Here is a 21,107-nt window from a genome sequence, read left to right as displayed (position 1 = left end):
AGTGCGCCAATGAAGGAACCCGGTTTTTAACCCTGGGTGATTCGGTGACTTCAGGTGACATGTCACAGTGGATCGTAAGCAAGCGAACCTTATTGTTATTGCACGCAGCGCCAACCCCGCAACCTGGCGGGAAGCACTGGTTTTGAGGAGATCCAATACCAGCAGGTCCAACGCACGACACCACAATCCACAATACAATCTGTCTTGGGGATCCTGTGTGTTCGCGCGCGGACGCGCGCTCTCCCATCCAGCACCCGGTTGCAGCCGATCCGGCACTTGCACGCCTGCAACGGGGAGCCGGCAAATCTCAGCGAATCTCGCGCAGCACACCTCGGCACCGAATCAAGGGAGATAGCGATCAGCGTGAGGGGCCATTTTTGCTTGACCGGTTTTGACGGATTTGCAGGAAGAAAGGAACGACCGATCAGGAAGCGGACAGTGCAGATGCAAGCAAGCTAAACAAAAAAAAAAAAAAAAGGGTAACAGCAGACGCAACACGCAACACAACCGGTAAGCGATCGCGCTCGCGGCACGATCGACTGCCGAAGATGATGAAGCCTTCTCCGGTCCCTGTCCCTGTGTGTAAGATGGTCTGAGTTATGGTGTAATTTTATAGCAGCGCAGCGCACTCCGGGGCGGACCCGGTCGGGCGAGATAATTTAGGCAATTAGTGTTGATGCAGCGAATGCAGGGGAGGAGGCTGCGTGCGATATCGTATCGGCCGGATCAGTTTTCTTTCCGTCCATTTAGCAGCCTTTGTTGCTTGTTCGGGTCGCACAGTTGGGTTTTCAGCGGGTTCGATAGTACGATACACAACGCAGCAATATTTAAATTAATTAAACGCACCGCAGTGGTAGGACAGATGCCCCTCACCGGTTTCGCGAACGGCGGTTTTTCTGCACCGATAGCGTCGAGGTCGAGCTAATTAATAGATTATTGAACGGACAGTGAAAATGGATGATGTATGCAATGGGTCGTGGGCTGGTTCTAGACATTGTTGCAACTGTGACGGGCCCGATCGGTAAATGTTAAATTCTTCCCTAACGACGACAGCGGATTGATGATCAATATTGTACCAATGGGTTTAGCCTTGTTTGGAAGGGCAATGAGCGGATGGTATGACGCTAAAACTACAGCTTGTGCTGTGTCCATAAATAAGTTGTTTAACAAGCCAACGATAGAAATGTTTAAATTCCACAAGGCCACAAAGTTGTCCGTTTACACCTACCTGCATAGCATGCATCTTTATGGCGTTCTAAATCGAGGTTCGGAGCACTTTACAAGCAAACAATGTTTAATCCCTCCACAAAAACGGGCAAAACTCGCCGAACGACCTCGAACAACGTTCGAATCACCACACTGCAATAACCACCCAATTTAACCCTAATCCCAGGTTCGGGTTCGTGGCTGGCTCAGTTCGCCGAAACGGGATGCCTTTTATTGGTAGGGCTGGCTGGCTGGATCATTAGGCTCAAAAATCCTCCAACACGGCAACACACCACCACACAAAAAAAAGGCGTATGCCTTCTGCCTTCTTTCTGAGGATGCAACTCTTATGACAGCTTCATCCGTAAGTGGCAACTGCCCCGGGTTTCTCTGGGTGGTCTAAAAGGTGTTCGCGAGAGCCAAGAGGCGTCTTGTGACCCGGGTGTAGCTGCATACCGAGGTAAGCATAGCAATTGGAAAACACATGCTTTTTTGTGACCGCAGCCAAAATCGATTCGTCGTAGTTTGGCCCAAAATTGGTGCACTTGCCGTGCGCGGTCAAGTACGCGGCTACCGCGGTAAGTGCTCGAAGGGAAGGCACACACAGTGCTCTATCCCTGGTTGGAGCCGTGCCAGAAGGGCCACAAGAGGGGAGAAGGGCCAGCGCCCAAAGGCTGACACTCTTCCCGAGCCACCCCATGAACACACACACACACACACTAATCAACTAATGTCCGACGGCGAGCGAGACCCGCTGGACGATCCGGGAGACCCCGGCACGGCTGCCATTTGGGCCCGGCGCTGCAGGGGAGTCGCGTCCGTTTTGGCCGTCGTTCGTTCGCGACGGCAAAATAAATTATCTCGTGATAGCTCCGAACGCTAATGTTGTCAGACCGTGGCCCGGCGGTCCATAAATTTCCGTCAGCTTGAAAATCACGCGAATATAAGCACTGGGACCCCAGAGGGATTGGTGCTGGGTGTCGCGGCAGATTCTCCCCTTGAAACGCTGGCTGGAGCGGCGAAGGTGGACATTCTGCGGTTGAACCAACACACGACGATGGCAGCAGCGGCTTCGCGAGACCACGATTCGCGCATTCCACTGGACGTGTGTGTGTGTGAAAGAAAGGAACACTTGGCTTGGCACAGTGTGGTTGATCCTGTCCTCCCCACTATCCAGGAAGGGCAAAGCAGGGAACCTTTACGACGACACTTGCATGTGCGAGCTGCGCTATCTTATCCGCATCGCCTTCGTTTAAATTACAGCGATTCATTTCGATATAATTTTTCATCTCACTGACTTTGTTGATGTCGTGCAGGATCTGCTGCTGCTGCTGCTCCTACCGCTGCTTTACACTGTCCTCCTGGTCTTCTGTCCCCAGCATTTGTGACGAGGGCGGCCGTTTTGCCCGTCTTGCCGTTGTCGCGGTTTTGCCCTCACATTGGCGGTTGTGCGCGCGTTCGCGAGGTCCCGACATTTCGCGCTTCGTTTCACTGCGGTCGGGGTTTTGGGATTGAGCGCGGTTTTGTGCTGCTCTCTTCTGCGTTGCGTTTTATCGCGTGTTTTCTGTTGTCATTTTTTTTTTTTGCTTCTTTCGACGCTGGTCGTTAGGCATCTGGGGGAGCAGCGAGGATGGATTATTGCCGGGTCTGAATGCACGTCTGCAGTTCATTATGCAGTTATGTTCGCGAGCTCGGTCAGCTAATTACGGTATGCAGCCGAAGAGTTGGTGTGCTTTAGTGTCAAAGCCTGGGTGAATTGGTGTTTGAGTAGTTAATCCAAGTTGGAAGGCATTCAGATTACACAATTCAGAGCAAAACTCTTATCAAGAAGACGTTTTCTAGGCATCATATCAATTATTATCAAGAATACCACAACAAAACACGGAAACAGTGTTTATACTTTAAACAAATTCCTCAATATTAGCCTCTTTCAGAACGTTTTCAGTCACTTTCTTCACTTCTGATGGCGCTGAGTTGCCGAAGGCGCGAAATGGTCCTTCCCTGCTTCTCGAAATTCTTCCATTTTGTCACACTTCCTTCCCCATGATTAGGGTGTCGCTTTAGGTGTTGAGGCTAACGAATTTCGCACCCTTGCTTGGACGCAGGCACATAAAAACAGACATCTGAGATGACTCCGACCGGCAGTGTCCGTTGCTCTTCTTCTTCTTCTTCTTCTCCTTCTTCCTGTACGGTGCGTTGTCTTATCGTCACGATCTGAAAGGCCATGCGAAGGGCACTCGCGGGATCAGTTCTTTTCGCGATCGTCAGCACACAGTTCAGCGTTCATGTCCGAGCTATTTTCACTTACCAGTCAGCCGCTGCCATCCCCAATTCACCCCCCCCCCCCCCTCGCATCAGCAGTGTCCCGTCACCGATCTCGTCACATACATTTTAAGCGTCTAGAGTTACCCACAAGGTTGGCTGCCGCCGCATATTATTTACCATTAATTTAATTTAATTCATCGTCTCTCCATCGTGTTAACCATGCCGGGGATGACGGTGACGATGATGATGATGTAGATGACGATGACCGGGGCGCGGACGACGATGAATTTGGTGTGCGGGATGAACTCGCGGTGCGTGGCCTGCTGCTTTTTCGCTTCTCTCTTTTCCTGTGGCTCCGTTTACGTTCGATCGCACATTCTCGCTGTTTCCTGTTCGATGGGAACAAGCATCGGCGGCACCGTATGGCTTCGGTATCTTGTCTCATTCTTTCCGTCATTCCATCGTGCCTTTTTTTTTGTTGGTTGGTTCGCTTTTGCATCGCATCCGCATTGCATTGCAATGTCAATTGAGACTAAATTTTTGTTCGGCAAAGAATGCACCGCAACAGATGGCTGTGCAGGAGAGGTCCAACGAGCGATCGTGTGATTTACAAGTGACGAATAATGTCTAAAGAATGGCAGGTGAAGCTTCAAAAAGGCTTCGAAAACTGTGCAAAGCTATGTAAAAAATGCCAACCCCGTTAATGCGCTATTTCCCTTATGCTCACACTTTGAGCTATTTTAAGCAAATGTAACAGTAAATTCCATTCAATATGTCTCCAAAAAAAAGAACCTCTCCGCTCTTGGTTATTTCGCAAACCGCACAAACAAGAACCGGAAGATTGGTTTGGCACCTCGCCTGCCCTGAGTGTTTGGGACCTTAAGGAACCAAGAAGGGGAAGCACCGACCGTCTTCCCCGAAGGAATCCTCTGCGATTGGAAGCGATTGATTTTATAATTTCGGTGTTTTTTTCTTTCGCTTTTCGTTTTCCCGGCACATATTGGCCTTGATTAGTGGGATCGAATAACGTCCCTGTTTACCACATCCGCCTCCCAAAAAAAAAAGCAACCATCAATGAACTCCCGGGTGCTCCAATGCGAAAACTTTTAACACGGCACCACTGCCGTTGCCGTCTCAATTTGCAATCGAACCCAGCCATCGGGCCCCGTATGCTTTGCGCCTCAACATTACACTCTTCGCTTTCAGCCAATCCACCCCTCCCCTCCCCCTTTCTGGTAGTGGCTTCGCGAGCAAATGATTTACGGCAATCGAGTCAAATGATTTATTGCCACCCATTTATTTAACCTTTTAAGGGCTAATCCGCCTCGACAGTTGTCGGGCTTTTGGTTGAGGTTTTTTTTGTCATTGAATTCTGAGTGTTGCCGCTGCTCTGCTCAAAGGCAAATGCACACGGCACGGCACAAGAAATGCGCTAACAATTAGATAAATAGGCACTGATAGGATCTGCGGGACGGAACCATCGCTACCTGGTGGTGGTGGATGAGCGAGAGAGAGAGAGAAAAAGTGCGCGCGAGGTCCTTTAGGCTATCATCGCCACAAACCAACAACACCCTGGGACGGGACGACTTCGTGACAGGATAACGCTGCCACGGCTATTCCGAAACCGGGTCATATCCGACCCATCACACTTCTGGAGGATAAGAGAGAGAGAGAGAGAGAGAGAGAGATAGAGAGACGGAGAGGAAAAGACAAATCCAATCTAAAACCGTAGATTTGTTTGCCAGCCATTGCTGCCTCCCGACCCCAAACCCCCGGGAACACAAATGGGTTCGCTGAGAACTGTGAGCTAGCATAAAATCGTGTATTTAATGGTTTTGTCCTTGCCCCTCTGTGCGTGTGTGTGTGTGTGTGCATCTATTGCACCGTTACTGTACCCCTTCCCGGCAGCACTCGTGGAAAGTGTTGGGATGGTAATTTGTGCGTTCCGTTTTTTCCCGTTCCTCCCAAAGTCGCCGAAGTTAAGGACCACCAAACAAAAAAAGGGTTGCGTCGAAAATGACAGGCTTAACAACAGGCACCGGGTTGTATGGTTGTTTGTTTTGTGTTTACCTAGCGACTTCTTGTCGGCCGTTTTTATCCGTTTGTTGGTGCTGCTATGTTGTTTTTTTTTCGTTCCTCCGTTTTTGCTTTCCCTCCCTGTTGTCCCGCGCCTATCTGTTTTGTGTTCTTTTTCTTATGTCGTTTGTTTTTCTTTGCTCATTCATTTGTTTGTCTTTCACTTCTGGGTTCCCTTCGGGGGTCTCCGTCTTAAGCGCGATCGGCCGATGCAATTATCCCCGGGTAAGAAGAGACGCCGACGGGACTTTCCCGGGGCTGCACTGTTTGATCGAGGTATTGTTTCGGGGAAGCGGACAAAAAAAAAACAGAAACGATTCTTGGTGTGATTTTCGGGTTGTGCAAATTGATAAATGGAAAAAATATTCATATTAGATATGCAAACCCACCACCCTCCCCCCCTCCCCTCGACTGTGAGCCTTCTAAAGGGAAACGGCACTTTGCGTGTGCAGTTCGCGCCATCCACGGACGATGATGCAGCGGCAAACAGCTAAATGCAACCATTCATTTTCCCGGGGTCCCTATAATCGGTGCCGGAAAATGTGACATTTATGCGTTATTAATTGCACGAAGATCTATTTTTCACGCCCATTTCGGCAAGGGCAACCGTATCGGCCGGAATGATTGATGCTACAGCAAACCGACACGAAATGGTTAATTAAAGGAGGGCTGCGGCACGATTATGATCGGCAACGCAGGGGGTTCCCAGGGATGCAAGCATCTTTGGATGGGATATTTGTTGCCATTTGATGGCTGCAACGTGTGTCTCAATCGAAATTGATTTATCGTTGTGCACAGCACCCTGGGCGAATTTGATGAGCAATTGAAGTGCAATATGGGAACAAACTGCAGGAAAATAATAAATCTTTAACTGCATTGTTACATAATTAATTGTTGGCCAAATGAAACACAATAATCATGCAAAGCTCAATTCTAGATTATGTGTTATTTTTATTGTTTTGTAGCAAAATATGCATACATTGAGGCGTTTTAAAGCGAAATCATCTCCTGCTGGTTCAAAGTCTGTAATCCAAACTAAAAAAAAAACTGAAATGGCCAATAATTCGGTCTATTTTGAATCCGCAGCGACTCCAAACCTCAATTCTCAATTGTGCAGGTCAAATTGATCGAAGTAATGGCATTTGCCATCCATCCACTCATGGGATTCCACATCGAACTCAAAGCACACAGAGAGCATTCATTGGCAAAAACACTGTCAGCGCATAATTAGCTTCTTTCAAAACCACCTCCCAACCACCTCTCCAGCCAGCAGTCAACATACTAATTGACGCATCGGCGCGTAGCTGGGTGTATAGGGGAAAGCTTAACCGTCACTGTCGCCTCGGTCCAGCAAAAGGACATCGCAAGAACATGAACTGCCGTCGATATAAATGACACACAAAGCCACGCAAACACACACGCCCGGGAAAGAAACGGCAGAACAGAAAAAAGAGCCTTTGCAAACCCCGCAGCAACAATGTCCCGAACACGGCTCAAATGGCAAATGGCAGCTCCAAAGCGGTTTACCGGGGTTGGGTAGAAAAAAAGCCCACCTTTCAGGATGAAAACATTCTCACCCGACTTATCACACCATCGTTTGGGCAGCGTAACAACACCGAACACACCGTCATCATCGTTTATCAACGTCGTACGCCGCTGCTGAAAGAACGGCCGCTGAAAATGTCGTATGTTGTGCGTGTGTGTGTGTGTGTGTGTGTTTGTGTGACACCTTCTAATCGGATCTGGACGACGACGATGATGATGATGATGATGATGAGGTGGACGCTGCTCGAACGGAGAAAACCTTTTTACCAACGATGAAGATGTCGTTTCGATGAAAGTGATCCCGCGAACGTCGACGTATTGCGCGCACGTGTGTGTATGTGTGTATGTGGTGCGAATGTAGGGCGACGTTTTCTTTTTTCTTATTTCATTTCGTTCCATGCCTACAAGAACGCAAACGGCCGTGCTATCGGTTATTTGCGCTCTCCATGCGCGCGTGATAACAATCGTCCGGCATGGATCGGCCTTGCATGATCATCCGTCGTCATCCCGGTGCGCCCATAAATGTCCCTCGGTTGTGTGGACTCTCCCCCCCCCCCTCCTTTCCAAATGTGAGAACCCTCACACAAAGAGCAAGACACAGGAAGGAAGGAAACACCGTAACGAAGCCGCCAACGGCCAAATGGACAGACAGAAAAACGCGTTCGAAGCGCGCGGCCAACAGACACATACACACACACTTTAGTATGGCGCGATGACAACGGGCAACGGTTCTCCATCAACTTACTGCATGTTGAATGCTCTCGACCACTCGGATGCATTCCCGAGCTGCATGTTGCATTCCGTTCGGGTTCCCGTCCCGTTGCCAATGGGGCTTAATTTTTCCTAATCGAATCGACTTTGTGATACGTATGCCACAGCCCAGGGACTGTGCAATGTGTGTGGGGGAGAGGGTGGAAATGCACCATGCTGTATCACGAGCTGTTCGACATGTGCCAAGGGTGGTCTGCATTTTGGGGGGATTTATTTGCGCCGTTTTTTCTGTTGTTGCTCCCCCTCAGTGTGTGTTTCAATCGCGCAATGCATCGGAGGATTCGCGCTAGGGAAGCATCGCCTCGTACGATGACGATGGCGAGCTGCAGTTCATTGTGTGCAACGTTTGATAACTACCGGTTAGAGTTCGCACGTACGGTACCCGGTACCTATCGTACCTACTGCTGCTGGGTCAAGCCTTAGCGCGATGGTTGAGTGGATTTCAATTTTTTCCACTCATCACTTCGTGCTCGCGGTAGGTTCGCGCCTTTCGGTGTGGTTTGTTGCAAACAGACGTTAAACGGGCGTTTCCACGATTTTTTTGTTTCGCTCGTACGTTGCATGTGATCTATTTTTTCTTCATGGCAACTGCAAAAAGTGCAGTCCGGTTTCGTCCCGAGCAGCCAGGGTCGATCTATTCAAATCGCGCAGCGTTAGTGGTGTTCCCTTGTTGGTAGTGTGTTAGGTCGCGCGTTGCAAGTGGCAAATTGATTGATGTTTGGCACGCGGGCATTTGTTTTTTTTTTGTGTGTGTTCTTGTTCTTGCTTTCGACTGTTGCACCGCTGCATCGTGCATGCAGTTGGCTTGCTTCCTGTGTTTTTTGTGTGTGCGCAGTATCATGCAAACGATCATGGTTTTGTCGTCCGTGCATCGTACGCAGGAGGCTTTTTTTTATCGCTCTAAGCGCAGTGACCAAATTGATGACATTATGCGATTATTAGTGTTCTGGTCGGCACGTCCGCGTGGAAGTCGCACGCATCCCGCAAACCGGGATTGAGGCTTTTTTGTGTGTGTGCTATTGTATTGTACACAGCCTGCACTATCGACAAGCCGTACCGTTTTGGGGCGGACAGTGATTTGAAATTTAATTACACTGAGTGACCGTGTGCCGGAGGCTTTTGTGGCGGCCCGTCCAAATTGGTGTCAGTAATAGGATGATGGTTTTTCATTTGCCTGGTGAATATGTTCGATTTGGGCAGACACCGTTTTGGGTCGGATTGTATGATGCAATTATGGAACGCAAAAGGCAGTTTCAATTGTTTCATTTTACGGGACAGGCAGTATGGTAAATGAAAAATGTTTCGTGTAAAAAAAGATCCAGCAAAGAATTAATATTTGTGGAACATTTAAAATGGTTGTTGAATGAGGGATATTTTTATATTTGCTTTTTAGAGATTTTGTTGATTCATATAATAGAGGATTTAATTTTCCTTTCGTTTCCTTTACAACTAGCCTGCACACACTTCCATAAACTATAATTAGCGCAACAGGTAGCATATTGATTGATTGATTGATTGATTGATTGATTACTGTTCAAACGCTGACGGATTTTATTTCTCATACAATCATTTTCCAACAAAACGCAACAAAATCTTCAAAATTCCACCTCTGATATGTTATGCTGTATATTGGGTAAAATGTGTTTTTTTTTCTCAGCAAACAAGCCCGCAAAACTCACGGCAGCCTGTTGCGCCACTCTGCTCGCCCGCTGACCGTGACAGCATCAGCGCTTTAGCTTAGCGATCGCCGAAGCACATCCGGTCTCGCAAGCATAAATTATGCACACGTCTACGATAAATCGCGTGTGTCCCGTGATTTTCGGACCTTCGCCCTTCGCCAGTGCCGTGCCGTGCCGTTGTTTTGCCGTGCCTTCTCCTTCTCGCACAGCCACGGAAACCGTTTCGCCACGATGTTTTGTTGCAGCGTTCGCAGCGAAATGCTTCACCTAACTGCATTTAAACTCGTGCCCTCCACCTGCCTCCCTCTCCCCCCTACCGGGAGGATTGAAGAATCTTTCGAGCGCTCAAAAATAGACGGACTGAAAAAGGAAACGACGTCCATTTGATGGTCTGCCCCCGTTGCCCTTCCCGTCGCACGGGGGCAATTTTCGCGGCAATCCGTGCCCCACGGGAGAATGTACCTGTGCGAATCTACCTCACCCTGTATCTCCTGCCTCGCCCTTTCATCGCGTTTCTTTGTTGGACGTGGTGGTGCACCCCTCTCCCTTGCTCCCACTCCTCCCCACGCACACGATTTTCCTCATTATCTGTCCTTACATCAACGTCTCAGATTGTGGTTTTTTCGGTCAGCTTTTTCCACCACTTTGGTGGTTGCGTTTTGGGAGTTGTTTTGGTTGTGTGTGTGTGTGTGTGTGTGTATGAGAGTGCAAAAGAATGTTATGCACCACGGTTCCGGAAAACGAAACATAACGTTATGTTGACCGACCCAGGGATGGGGAGGATGCATTTTTGGTGAGCAAAGCCTTGAACGGCGTGCCAGATTATTCCAGCTAGCAGTGGGCCCAGCGAAGAATAATTTACGTTGATGGTGGTGGTGGTGGTGGTGCTGATAGAACAGCCTCGAAAAAGTCACCTCCCGAGAGCGGTGATGATAAGAGGCAACCGTACCGGAGCCGAATTAAGTAAATTATTTCCACCCCTTCCCTCACCCTCCCAGGACGCTTTTTTCGTCCCTTCCCGCTGGAAAGCCTTTTTGCGGCCCGGGGTTCGTCGCTTATCGCTTCAGTAATTTTGGTTGCGTTTTCGGGTGGGGTGGGAAGCCTTGCGTTGAGAACGCTGGCGAAACACTTGGCTGCGTGAAAAGCGGCCAATTTTGCTGCATACAACCCCCCCCCCCCCTCACACAGGGTCCACCCTTGCACCCGGTTCGAAGGGGAAGTGCAGTATGCAGTTGGGCGGTTTTCCACATCAGCAGGGTCCGCGCGTCCGCGAGTTGGTTCGCAGGGTCGCCATTCAGCCATTTGCTTTTCCGTTGCTTGATGTAGTTTTTTTTTTGGTTCGCTCGTTCCCTTTGCCTTCAATTTGCACACACGAACGCACTACGGGCACGGCCCTTTGCAACGCTAATGAGCGAATTGCGCATTTATACTGCGCGCCCGTTCCCTTCTGTTCCCTCCCGCAGAAGAGCAGGGCTGTGCAACCGGAAACGCGTCCAGAACGGACGGGCACGGACAAATCAACGAAAACACACGGCAAGCGCGACGTTACCGAAGCGCGACGAAATGAGAATGTTTGCTTCAGCTTTCGTACACAGGGAAGGCAAGAAAGTGAGAGAAAGCGAAGGAAAGAAAGGGAAGAAAACAACGCTCACAAACGTGGTGGACATTGCTCGCGTAATTATGCTGCGAGGGAATGCTGCGTTTCGCAGTGGCTCAAAGTATGCCTGATAGCTTAACATAATCATCAAGCATCGCGAGCGAGCGCGCGCGCGCGAAAAGCTCGTCTTCCCTGTACTGGCGGTAAAGAAGTCATTAGCAGGATCAGCGGGGCAAACCCTAGGCAGACGCTGATCGGTTCATTATCATTCCCTTAGCGAGTGGTGGCGCGGAAATTAGCCGAACAGATCGCGAACAGCTGTAAACAAGCTGTGTGTTAAGCATGGCATTTTAATATGGGGCAATTGTGATGCGCGAATTCACGGGCACACGGCGCGCATTATTAGCATGTTTCGCGAGAAGTAATTGAGCTGGCATTTTACATGCTTTACCGGCAGCTTTACTGCTAGGGGGATTATTTTTTGTATCTTTCTGGTCCTTTTGGTGTGAAACAATTTGTAGCTAGAGCAGCTAATGGATGTACTTCCATGTTTTCAGCATGTTTGCGATGATATGGCACCATTATGTGCGCCCATACATCAATTAGTGCGCGTGAAGAACCGTGTAGCTATCTTGTAAGTGCTAAGCCCTTTCCTGTAGGATCGTCATATTTTTCAATTTGATTTGAGGGAATGTTCCTAAGACTTGTTCTAATTTTCTTCTTAATGTTTAACATAAGTAAGGCTTTTTGAAATGGAGGTATAAAAAACAATTCAGTAATATGTTTATAAACTAGTTTTTATGAAGACTTTGAATTGGCTAAGCGCCTCAGACACCGTACCTTATAACATGAAGTGAAACTCTAATTTTAGCTTCAGCTTTAATACTCTTTTACTTGGCGTAACGTCCTACGCGGACATACCGGTTTATATAGGCTTTCGAGTCTTAATTCAGTACCACGCAGCCAGTTAGTCAAGCCCTTGCTAGGGAGGGATGGTTCATTCTAGACTTTACAGGCATGTTGTTAAGTCGTGTGAGTTGAAGACTGTACCATGACCAGTGTTGCTAATTGTCGACATTTTTGTATGATATTCGTAGTAAGCTGCTGTCAAAATCATTTTTGATCATGATATTCATGGTCACCATGACACGACTTTTCAAAAACGACACTCATTTGTACAATAACAATCAATGCTTTTGCGATGACATGATTGTAAAAAAATGTAGAATGAATGTAATTTAACATTTTTCATGAGACGCCAAAACTGCTTAATCGTGCATTTACCGATACTTAGCCATTAGACCACTTGATATTTTCACTCAGTCAACCAGAAAAATGGTGTTTACTTACAGGAGTATAGAAATTCACGCGAAAACATGAAAAAAGACCCACTTTCGTTGAAGATCTGGTTCACTTGAGGTACGGCAAAATCAAAAAGTCAAATGAATGTAGCAGAAAAATATCCTCGTGCCACCGCGCGGCCACATGAGGTGAAATACACAGCGAAATGAACTATTTGACAGGTGAAATATCTGACAGCTGCTGCTAAAGGGTTGGGGGAGATACAACATCCGCTTTCGAAAGTCACTTTAAAAAGGTATCTTCTTAAGCAGAACATTCCCAAAATTATGGAAATGATGAATTGTTGACTGAAAATTAACGAAATACTTCACATTGAAGTTCTTTAATTGATTTACTTTCGATTTTGTGCACATTATTTGTTTACATTGCTCATCGCCTGGTTGCAGTGATGCGTTATCTGACAGATATTTCGCCTGTCGAATAGTCCATTTCATTGTATATTTCAGCGCATGTGGCCGCGCGGTCAAATGATATTTTTTTCCGTGATTGTCGAATGAAAGCGTGAATCTAGAATGCTTCAAAAAGTATCATTTTGTAAAATTTTATGTCGACGACTATCACCGTTTGCAACACTGACCATGACACTGCCAATTTTCATAGCTGAATTGTATTGATTAATATAAATAGTTGCTTTCTCATATTACATAAAAAAAAACTATTTTAACATGTTGAAGCAACATCTACGTGCTTTGCCGGTAAATGGTAAAGGTTTCTTACATTACTTAATGTAAAAGATACAGTTTTTGAAACGTTTTACATGAATTCCTTTTCCTTAATTGTGTTTTAATTAGGGTTTTTTTGCAAACTTATAGGAAAACGAAACAACTCATGTTTTATTTTCCAACCCAGCAAAACTCCTACGGCTTGCTACAAGCTTTCTCCATTCATACCGCAACTGCTGTTACGAAGACATATGCCAAAGGGTTAGATTAAAAAAATCGAAATGAAACTCCTTCTCCCGCACACTCTCGGTGGACTGCCCACGTGTGGAATAAAATCTGCCCTCGATGGCGTTTTTCATTCTTTACATTTGCCAATTCCGCTGATTATGCTACAGGACCGGTAAAACCTCATTCGCTTGCATAGTTTCCCAACAACAAAAAAAAAAGAAAAAGAACGAGCTGAATTGTCAGTAAAGCAACGTTTCATGCGAAGCAGCGCGCATTGAAAGGATGCTGAACAAAAGGCTGGACGCTTTTTTTCTTTCTTCTTTTCAAACTCCAAACAGCGGAAGCGGGTAACCGTTTTGGAAATCGCGAAATACGTCAGCGTCCAAGCGAAAAGGGGAGACTTTTGCCAATATATCCCTACAGATGTGACTTGTGAAACACACACACACACACACACATAGTCTCGTTCAGATCCTTGTAGTGAAACTGCTCGGACATGGGCATTTTTCTTTGCCCGTCCATCTCATTTCCATCGAATCGAACCCAAACGCAACCCCTCGTGTGGGTTGTGTGCCTTTGCTTCCCGTGCACAGGAAATATAAAACACGGCTGACGAATAATAATAATAATACGAAAGGTCTACCAGTGTGGAGTTTTCTTGTGTTGATTTGATTCTCGTTCTTCTTCTTCCTGTTCCACCGTATAGGGCTACCATTTTCTCTGCTGTCGAGTTTTGCTTCCCAGCCTCACGGTTGTCCCCGTGCGCGGCTTTTGTTCGCCGTTGCGGCTTCACGCGCCACATGACGCGCATTCCACGCTGGACAATATTGAAAACCTCGACCCCGCGACGACGACGACGTGAGCTAGGTATACGGCAACCCCATCACCGGTTTCTTCTCCTTCCACCCACTCACACCCACACACACACACACACACACCCTAACGTAAGCAATTCCCCGGGAGGAAAGCACCAATTCTTCCCTAGCGTCCAGCGAATCACGTTCCGCAGCATTTCCGTGCAGCAGTTCGAACTGGACGCTTGCCGCAGTTTTCGCTCGTTGCCCTCCCCACGCTCGCAGAAAGAGTCTTTTCGCTGAAGAGTCCCCCCAAAAGGACGTGTTTTGCCTTCGAGCGAAAATGAAACGGCAGCAGCACCATCGTCTTCTACTGCTGCCGTCCGTTGTCGTCGCAGTGAAGACACAGCAGGTGCCCTTTCTGAATCACTTTCACAAAGCGGATGGGTGCGAATGGAGGGAGCGGGGGGTTTGGAAGCGGGCGCGAACAACGGGAAAGTCCTGCACGTGGCCCGGACGAATATCGCGCTGACTGGACGCTGCTTCCCGCTCACTGCCAGCACCATCCCTACGCAAGCAGCGCGGAAGGTAAGCGACGAACCGTTCCCCGGATCTCCCCAAGCGCGCACACTTTATTCGCAATCGAAGCGAAGTCCTTGCTGAGACGGTCAAAAGATGTGTTCGAGCGCGCTCGTGTGTGTGTGTGTCGAGGAGGGGGTGAATAATGTGAAAACGGTTGGGTGGAAGGAAGAGTAATGGAAGGCAAAATATGTTGGACCATTTTCACGTGCAGCGCTCGACCTGGACAAGAAGCTGCGTTTAAGCGAAAAACAAAGCGCCGAGCCGAGGGAGAGCAACAACAACATACACAAAAAAAAGAAACGTAAAGCGCACAGAAAAGGATCCTTAACATTTAAACACACTGCTATACAGAGAGAAAGAGAGAGAGAGAGAAAAGCAAAAACACCGCCACAGCAAGAATCACCACAGTAGGCGCGCGAGTAGATGGAACGTTTGCTGGGGACGAGTACAGTAGCGAAGGAACAAACAAAAAATCTCATCTTGCGCGCATTTTACCATCTCCCCCCCCTCCCCCCGCTCCCCCCTGCTCGTTTGGCCGGTGTGGTCCCGCATACAGACGGTTGCGGACAAATGAGGGTGGCGTAATAGAACGAGCGGCGTTACGGCGTTAGAGGAATGATGCGAAACGAAGGAAAATGGACCCGCGCCGGTTGCTACGGTTGAAAAATGAAGGAGACCGCACACATGAGCCAACAGAAAAAGAAGGCAACCAACACGAAAAACACGCCAGTCCGAAAAGCGTATAAGAAAATCTTCCAAAAAACACACGACACAGTCATGCACACAAAAAAAACCGAGGTAGCAAGAAGAAAGCTGGCTGACCAGGAAAGATGAAGCGATGAAGAGCAAAAAAACACACATGTGGAACACTTATACACACTCACACACCTCTAAACACATATGCATGTGATCGCGGCAAGCACGCCCGGTGGGTGGCCGGTGGAAGAAAAATAACCTGCATCACGGTGGGGAAGTGAGTGGTGGGTTAGGGGCAAGGGGGGCGAGAAAATTCCTGCCTATTCCAGCCCGTGCTGTGGGACATGTGGGAGATCTATGTTAGGATTCGCAGCGGGTGAGTGGCGGTTTTTTCCTTCGTTTTTTTTCCTTCTTTCTCTCCTTTCTGTTTCGTACCATCATTTTTTCCCCGTTTTCCGCAGTCGCGAGTTGGGCGCGCGCACCACACGCTGGACGCTTTTCTTTCCAATTTATCCTTCTACTCAAATTCACCCGTCCGGGCAGGCGGCAGTAGTCCTTGCCTGCCGTAGAAACACACACACACACATACACATGATGATAAGACGCAGTACCGAGCTGGACCAGGGCCCCGGGTGGAAGATTCATCCTGCCCATTGTCCAGCACAGTGGGTGGGACCTGAAGCGGACGGCGACGATTTTCTTCCCCGACATGTTTCGTTTTACTTTATTTTCTGCTCGGTGTGGAAATTTCTACTCTCTACTCTTTCCCTCTCTATCAACATTTTCAACGCGTCTTGTGCGCCCTTGTGTGTGTGTGTGTGTACGGTAGCGTCCTTTTTTATCAAACTTTTCCACTTTGCGTTTTCCCAAATACACACAACCAAAAAGAACTCCGGCGAGCGAAAGTACGGCGTTTGTTTTTTTTTGGCTCTTTAGTTTCGCTGGTTGCTTTCTCGCTGGACCGTTTTTACCGTCATCTCATGTCGCTTCCTTCCGCCCGCTTCCACCACACACTCTAATGGGACAGAGCCTCCCATACCGCACGTGCAGTCCCCTCTAATAGTCCGCCTCACGTTGCTTCCTTGAACGCGTTTCCCTTGACGATGCCGGTCAAGCAGCAGCAGCAGCAGCAGCAGTCGTTGCTTCGTCTTCCATTTTCACCCTTCAAATTGAACCCTCCTCCTCCACCGCCACCAGCTCCAGCTTCCGTTCACATATGACACAGTGTGAAGGAGGGGGCGGAGTGGAAATCACACATTCGGAGGAAACGCAGCAGCAGCGGCGGAAGAAAATTTGGGACGAAAATGTCCGCGCCGCGCCAAAGAAAACCGGACACTGCCGGGCACGGACACTGTACGGTCAGAGGGGGTGTGTTGCGGAGAGAGGGGTCTTTTCGCTGTCGCTGATTTGAAGATGTCTTCCCTTTTGGGTTTTTTTCTGCTCACGCTACCTTTTTCCTGCACACATTTTCCAAGGGTGTTTTTTTGTTGTTGTTTTTTTCCCGCCATCACGTGTGGGACATCGTGTGTGTGTGTGTGTAGGTTCGTTTGCTTCTCTACTGCTGATCCTTACGGGTACGGCCGACGGTCATCAGGAAAATCCCTTCCATTTTTGTTGTTGTTGGGGGTTTGAAAATGGGTGTGAAGGAGGAGGGGTAAATGTAGGAAAATTCACGACATCGACGGCTGACGGATCTTTGTGCGAGGCTGTACGTGCGCGAAGGGGACTCAGATGAGGGAGCCATCGACGGGTGGACGAGCTGCCGGGGGGGGGAGGATGTGCACATACAACGGTAAGAAGAAGAAGAAAAAAGGACGCCTTCGATTCAAAGCAATTCACCAAACGAGTGCAAAGAGAGCCAGAGAGAGAGAGAGAGAGAGAGAGAGAGAGAGAGAGAGAGAGAGAGGGGGGGAAGGGAAGAGAGTGAATGAAGGAGGAAGATATTTTAAGGCTCACGGGAGTGGCGGCAGGACGTGTGTGTGTGTGTGTGCACAGCGTGGAAATGAATTTCCGGACGAGCAACGGCGTATGGCATCAAAAAAAAAAACTTCAAGCAAGAACACATTATCTCAAATGAACAGAGGCCTTGCACACATACACATACCCGCACACACGCACCCATATATCATATAAAAATGCACAACTACACACACTCACCCATACACGCGAGACTGATAAGAAAGAACAGAAAAAAAGGATCGCTTGAAGAAGAGAAACGGTGGAAAGGGAACGGAATCATATACGGCAAAGGTCCGATGTAAATGAGATTTTCGCGTTATTTCACCTCGCCCTGCTTTCCTTCCACTCTTGCACACCCTTCCCAAACCAAGGAAAAAGGGTTCCTTCGTCCGTTGTATTTTCCGCTTCCGTGGTGTATTTCCTTAAAGCCATAACTTCGCAGCAAGTTTGCTTCAACCGGTCAACCGGTCAGCCGGCCGATGTTCGGCACAGCGCGACGACCCTTTGCAGGGGCCACAAAGGGAAACACGTAAAAACAAATGAAAGGATTCAGCAGATCGATTGAGAAAAATCGGACAAAAAAAAAGCGGCAACGAAATCAATCAGGGCACCCACCCACACACACACTGTGCTTCGATCTGGGGGGGGAAAAAGGATGCCCCCGATCGACGAAAAACGAATTGGGCAACGGGGAAAAAACGGAACATTCTTTACCGTGCCGTCCTTATCCATCTTCCGCGCGGACGGCAAGATTCCCGGTATGGGATTAAATGTCGCCAAAGGTGTGTGCCACTCCCAAATGCTTCCTCCCATCATCCACCACACCTCTGTTTCTCGCTCAAAGTTCGACGAGGTTATAAATTCGATCTCGATCCCAATTTTCTTCTGCATGTGCCTTTCCATGACGGAGGAGGTGAAAGAGGTGTTTTGCCAAAAGAGGTAGGCCAGGAAATGGGAAGCATGGTCAGGAGGTACTATTCCACTCCGGGCCTAAGGATAACAAGGACACATCGCGCTAGCGCTGACTTCGTAATCAGGTTTGGGGGAAAAAAGGGCTCGCTTGGAAAGCTGGACCACACCAACAACCAAACCAAAACCTTCACTTTCACTCAAGGATAGCGTCCCTTGGTCCCTTCCTTTCTCGCACACACCGTAATCGGTTTAAAGTATGCCGTTCGAGACGGACACACACACACCTTCGCATCCTTTCATCCATCAAAGTCGTCGGGGTGGTGTTTTTCGCTGACCAAACCCCTGCTCGATCCAGCTTTCGGCAGGGAAGAACGGGGAACCGGGGTATAGAGGTGGGGGGAAATGTCGGACCCCGTTCGCGCGGTGGTTTCTTCCCCAAAAACACTGGCACCTTTCGATGGCCCAGCGCCGCAATTAATCATTGCAGTGCGCTGTAATTGAAAGGATAGCCTCACGGTCACGGAAAACCCATCGACAGAAAGGAAAACGGAACGGCCCCCGGAGAGAGGGAGAGCGAGAGGAAGCGGTCATCAGTTTGATAAATCGCTTTCCACTGTATTTCGCCCAATCTGTGTGTGTGATCAGAGGGGAAGCATCGCAAATGAAATGAAAAGGGGAAATAAGAAAGGTGCAAATCCCACCAGATCCGGGCTGCTGGGCCGGAGCCTTCCGATGGGCAGCAAAGCGCGAGGGTGGCACCAAACATGTATTGAATAGTTATTCCAAAAAGAAGCATATTTAAGGATTAAAGCGAGAGAAGCAACAAAAAAACAGTCGTTTTTCACGATCACGCACACGGAAAACGGCCGTTACGGCAGTGTAACCGGGTTGAAAAACGCATTCGGTTAGGCACGTTTCGACAGCAGTGAGTTCTGTCCTCTCTCTCTCCGCCCGCCCAAAAGGACATGTCAAAGACGTTGTCCACCGTTTTCGGGTGCGGAGAATGCGAGTGAGCCGAGTAAGGGGGGGGTACCGAGGATGATGAAGGTTCGGAAATCGGTCCCAATTCGTCACGAAATTAAATTCTACTCTCGGGAACAAAATACGCTCCATTCCCCCCTCCCCCCATTCACACACAGAGTTTTCTACTTTCTTCGCAAAGTCAACCACCGACGGCCATCAAAACGTAAGGCTCTTGTCGCACACGTACCGCTGTACGTTAGATGGCATTTATCTTTCCCCACCGTTCCCGAATTCTTCGCCCTTCCACCGTTCACTCAAATTATGTTTCTCGGACACATGGACACACACACACACACGTATGATGTAGCGGAATAGTTTGGCCACCAGCTTGGACCTTGCTGTGAAACTCTCCCTTATACGTGGACCATTTATTTTTCCCACCATGAGCGAGAGTGGGTAGAATATTTGAAATTTCTTTTCTTCACGGTTTGGCGCATTCCCCCTACGTGTGTACGTAGAGCAGTTGATCATTACGTTTACCGTTCACCCGGGGAGGCAACGAAGCATGCGTGCCCTTTTCTGGGTGGGCGATGGACACTGGGACTTGGGTTGCCAATTTGGAAGTGATGGCTGTCCCGGAGTTGCTTGACAGAATTTCAGTTTTGCACGCATGAAACGCAGTGAAAGCTTTGCAATTGCAGGGAAACAAAATGTATGCTGCTTAGTAAAATAGAGGCACTGAGAGAAAGAAACGAATGAAAAGATATATTTTGCAAACTAAATCGAAAAAGATCAAAAGAGGCTCGGTTAACGTGTGTTGAACAGTTGGCGCAGAAGAATGGCTTGGTCAAAAAAAAAGTTTTCAACTCTCCTTCGAACCGGATTTGAACCAGTGACCTATGGATTACTCTCTATCGACACATCATGCTTCTACAGTCCACCGCTCTACCAACTGAGCTATCGAAGGGTTGGCGCAATAAAACGTATTTCGTATGTTTGTTACATCAAAAATGGTTTTAAATGGAGTGCATGTCAGCTGGTTTGAGATGGTCGGGGATACAATTGGAAATGAGGAATTGAAGTAAATTGAACAAAAAAAATTGAAAAATTAAAAAACAAGACAAACATGATACTTATCAAAGCAACGAACATTGTTCGCTACAAGCGTTTGATTGAAATTTCAAGATTTTACATTTACATAGACGCATAAGCTTACTTATTTACTTATCCGGCGCTACAACCGCTCACCGTCTCGCGCTTTCGTTTGCCAATCCGTCATTCCGGCCTTAATGGCGGACGCCTCTACGTCATCTTGCCACCTCAATTTGGGCCTACCACGCCTCCTCTGTCCTTGTGGACGGCCTAAAAAGACTTTACGGGCTGGGTCGTTTGTTTCCATGCGTACAACATGGCCAGCTCACCGGAGCCTGGCGAGCTTGATACGCTGCACGACAGTGAGGTCGCCGAACATCTCGTATAGCTCGTCATTATAGCGGCTCCTCCATTGTCCTTCCACACATACCGGGCCCAGGATCCTTCTGAGCATCTTCCTCTCGAACGCGGTTTTCGCCAGATTTGGGCAATGTCCATAAGTCAGAGGCGTATATGAGTACTATATAGGTACTAGTGATGGGCATATATATATACTATATATACCGGTACTATACAGGTACTAGTGATGGGCAAGCGACCCGGAGTAGTTCGGGTCGACCCGAAAGGTACAAGTAGTTTCAGTAGGTGATACGACTCCAAGGTTCAAGAAAGCATAAGCGACTCCGACTCGTTGGTGCAGCGAGTTCACGTCGGCTCG

At 48.4% G+C, this 21,107-nt stretch overlaps 1 protein-coding gene and 1 non-coding gene across 2 annotated transcripts in view; both read right to left on the bottom strand.

Moving 5' to 3' along the window:
* The window catches only part of LOC120949082 (coiled-coil domain-containing protein lobo), a 168,676-nt gene that overhangs the window by 27,733 nt on the left and 119,836 nt on the right, over nt 1-21,107 (bottom strand). The window lies entirely within an intron of this gene.
* Trnay-gua (transfer RNA tyrosine (anticodon GUA)) lies at nt 20,167-20,264 on the bottom strand. The gene is made up of 2 exons: nt 20,228-20,264; nt 20,167-20,202 (listed from the first exon to the last, which is right to left on the bottom strand). It is a non-coding gene; the product is annotated as a tRNA-Tyr (tRNA).

Source organism: Anopheles coluzzii, chromosome 2 (genome assembly GCF_943734685.1).
Source record: "Anopheles coluzzii chromosome 2, AcolN3, whole genome shotgun sequence".
Classification (NCBI taxonomy): domain Eukaryota; kingdom Metazoa; phylum Arthropoda; class Insecta; order Diptera; family Culicidae; genus Anopheles; species Anopheles coluzzii.
This window is presented reverse-complemented; position numbering and strand designations above follow the sequence as displayed.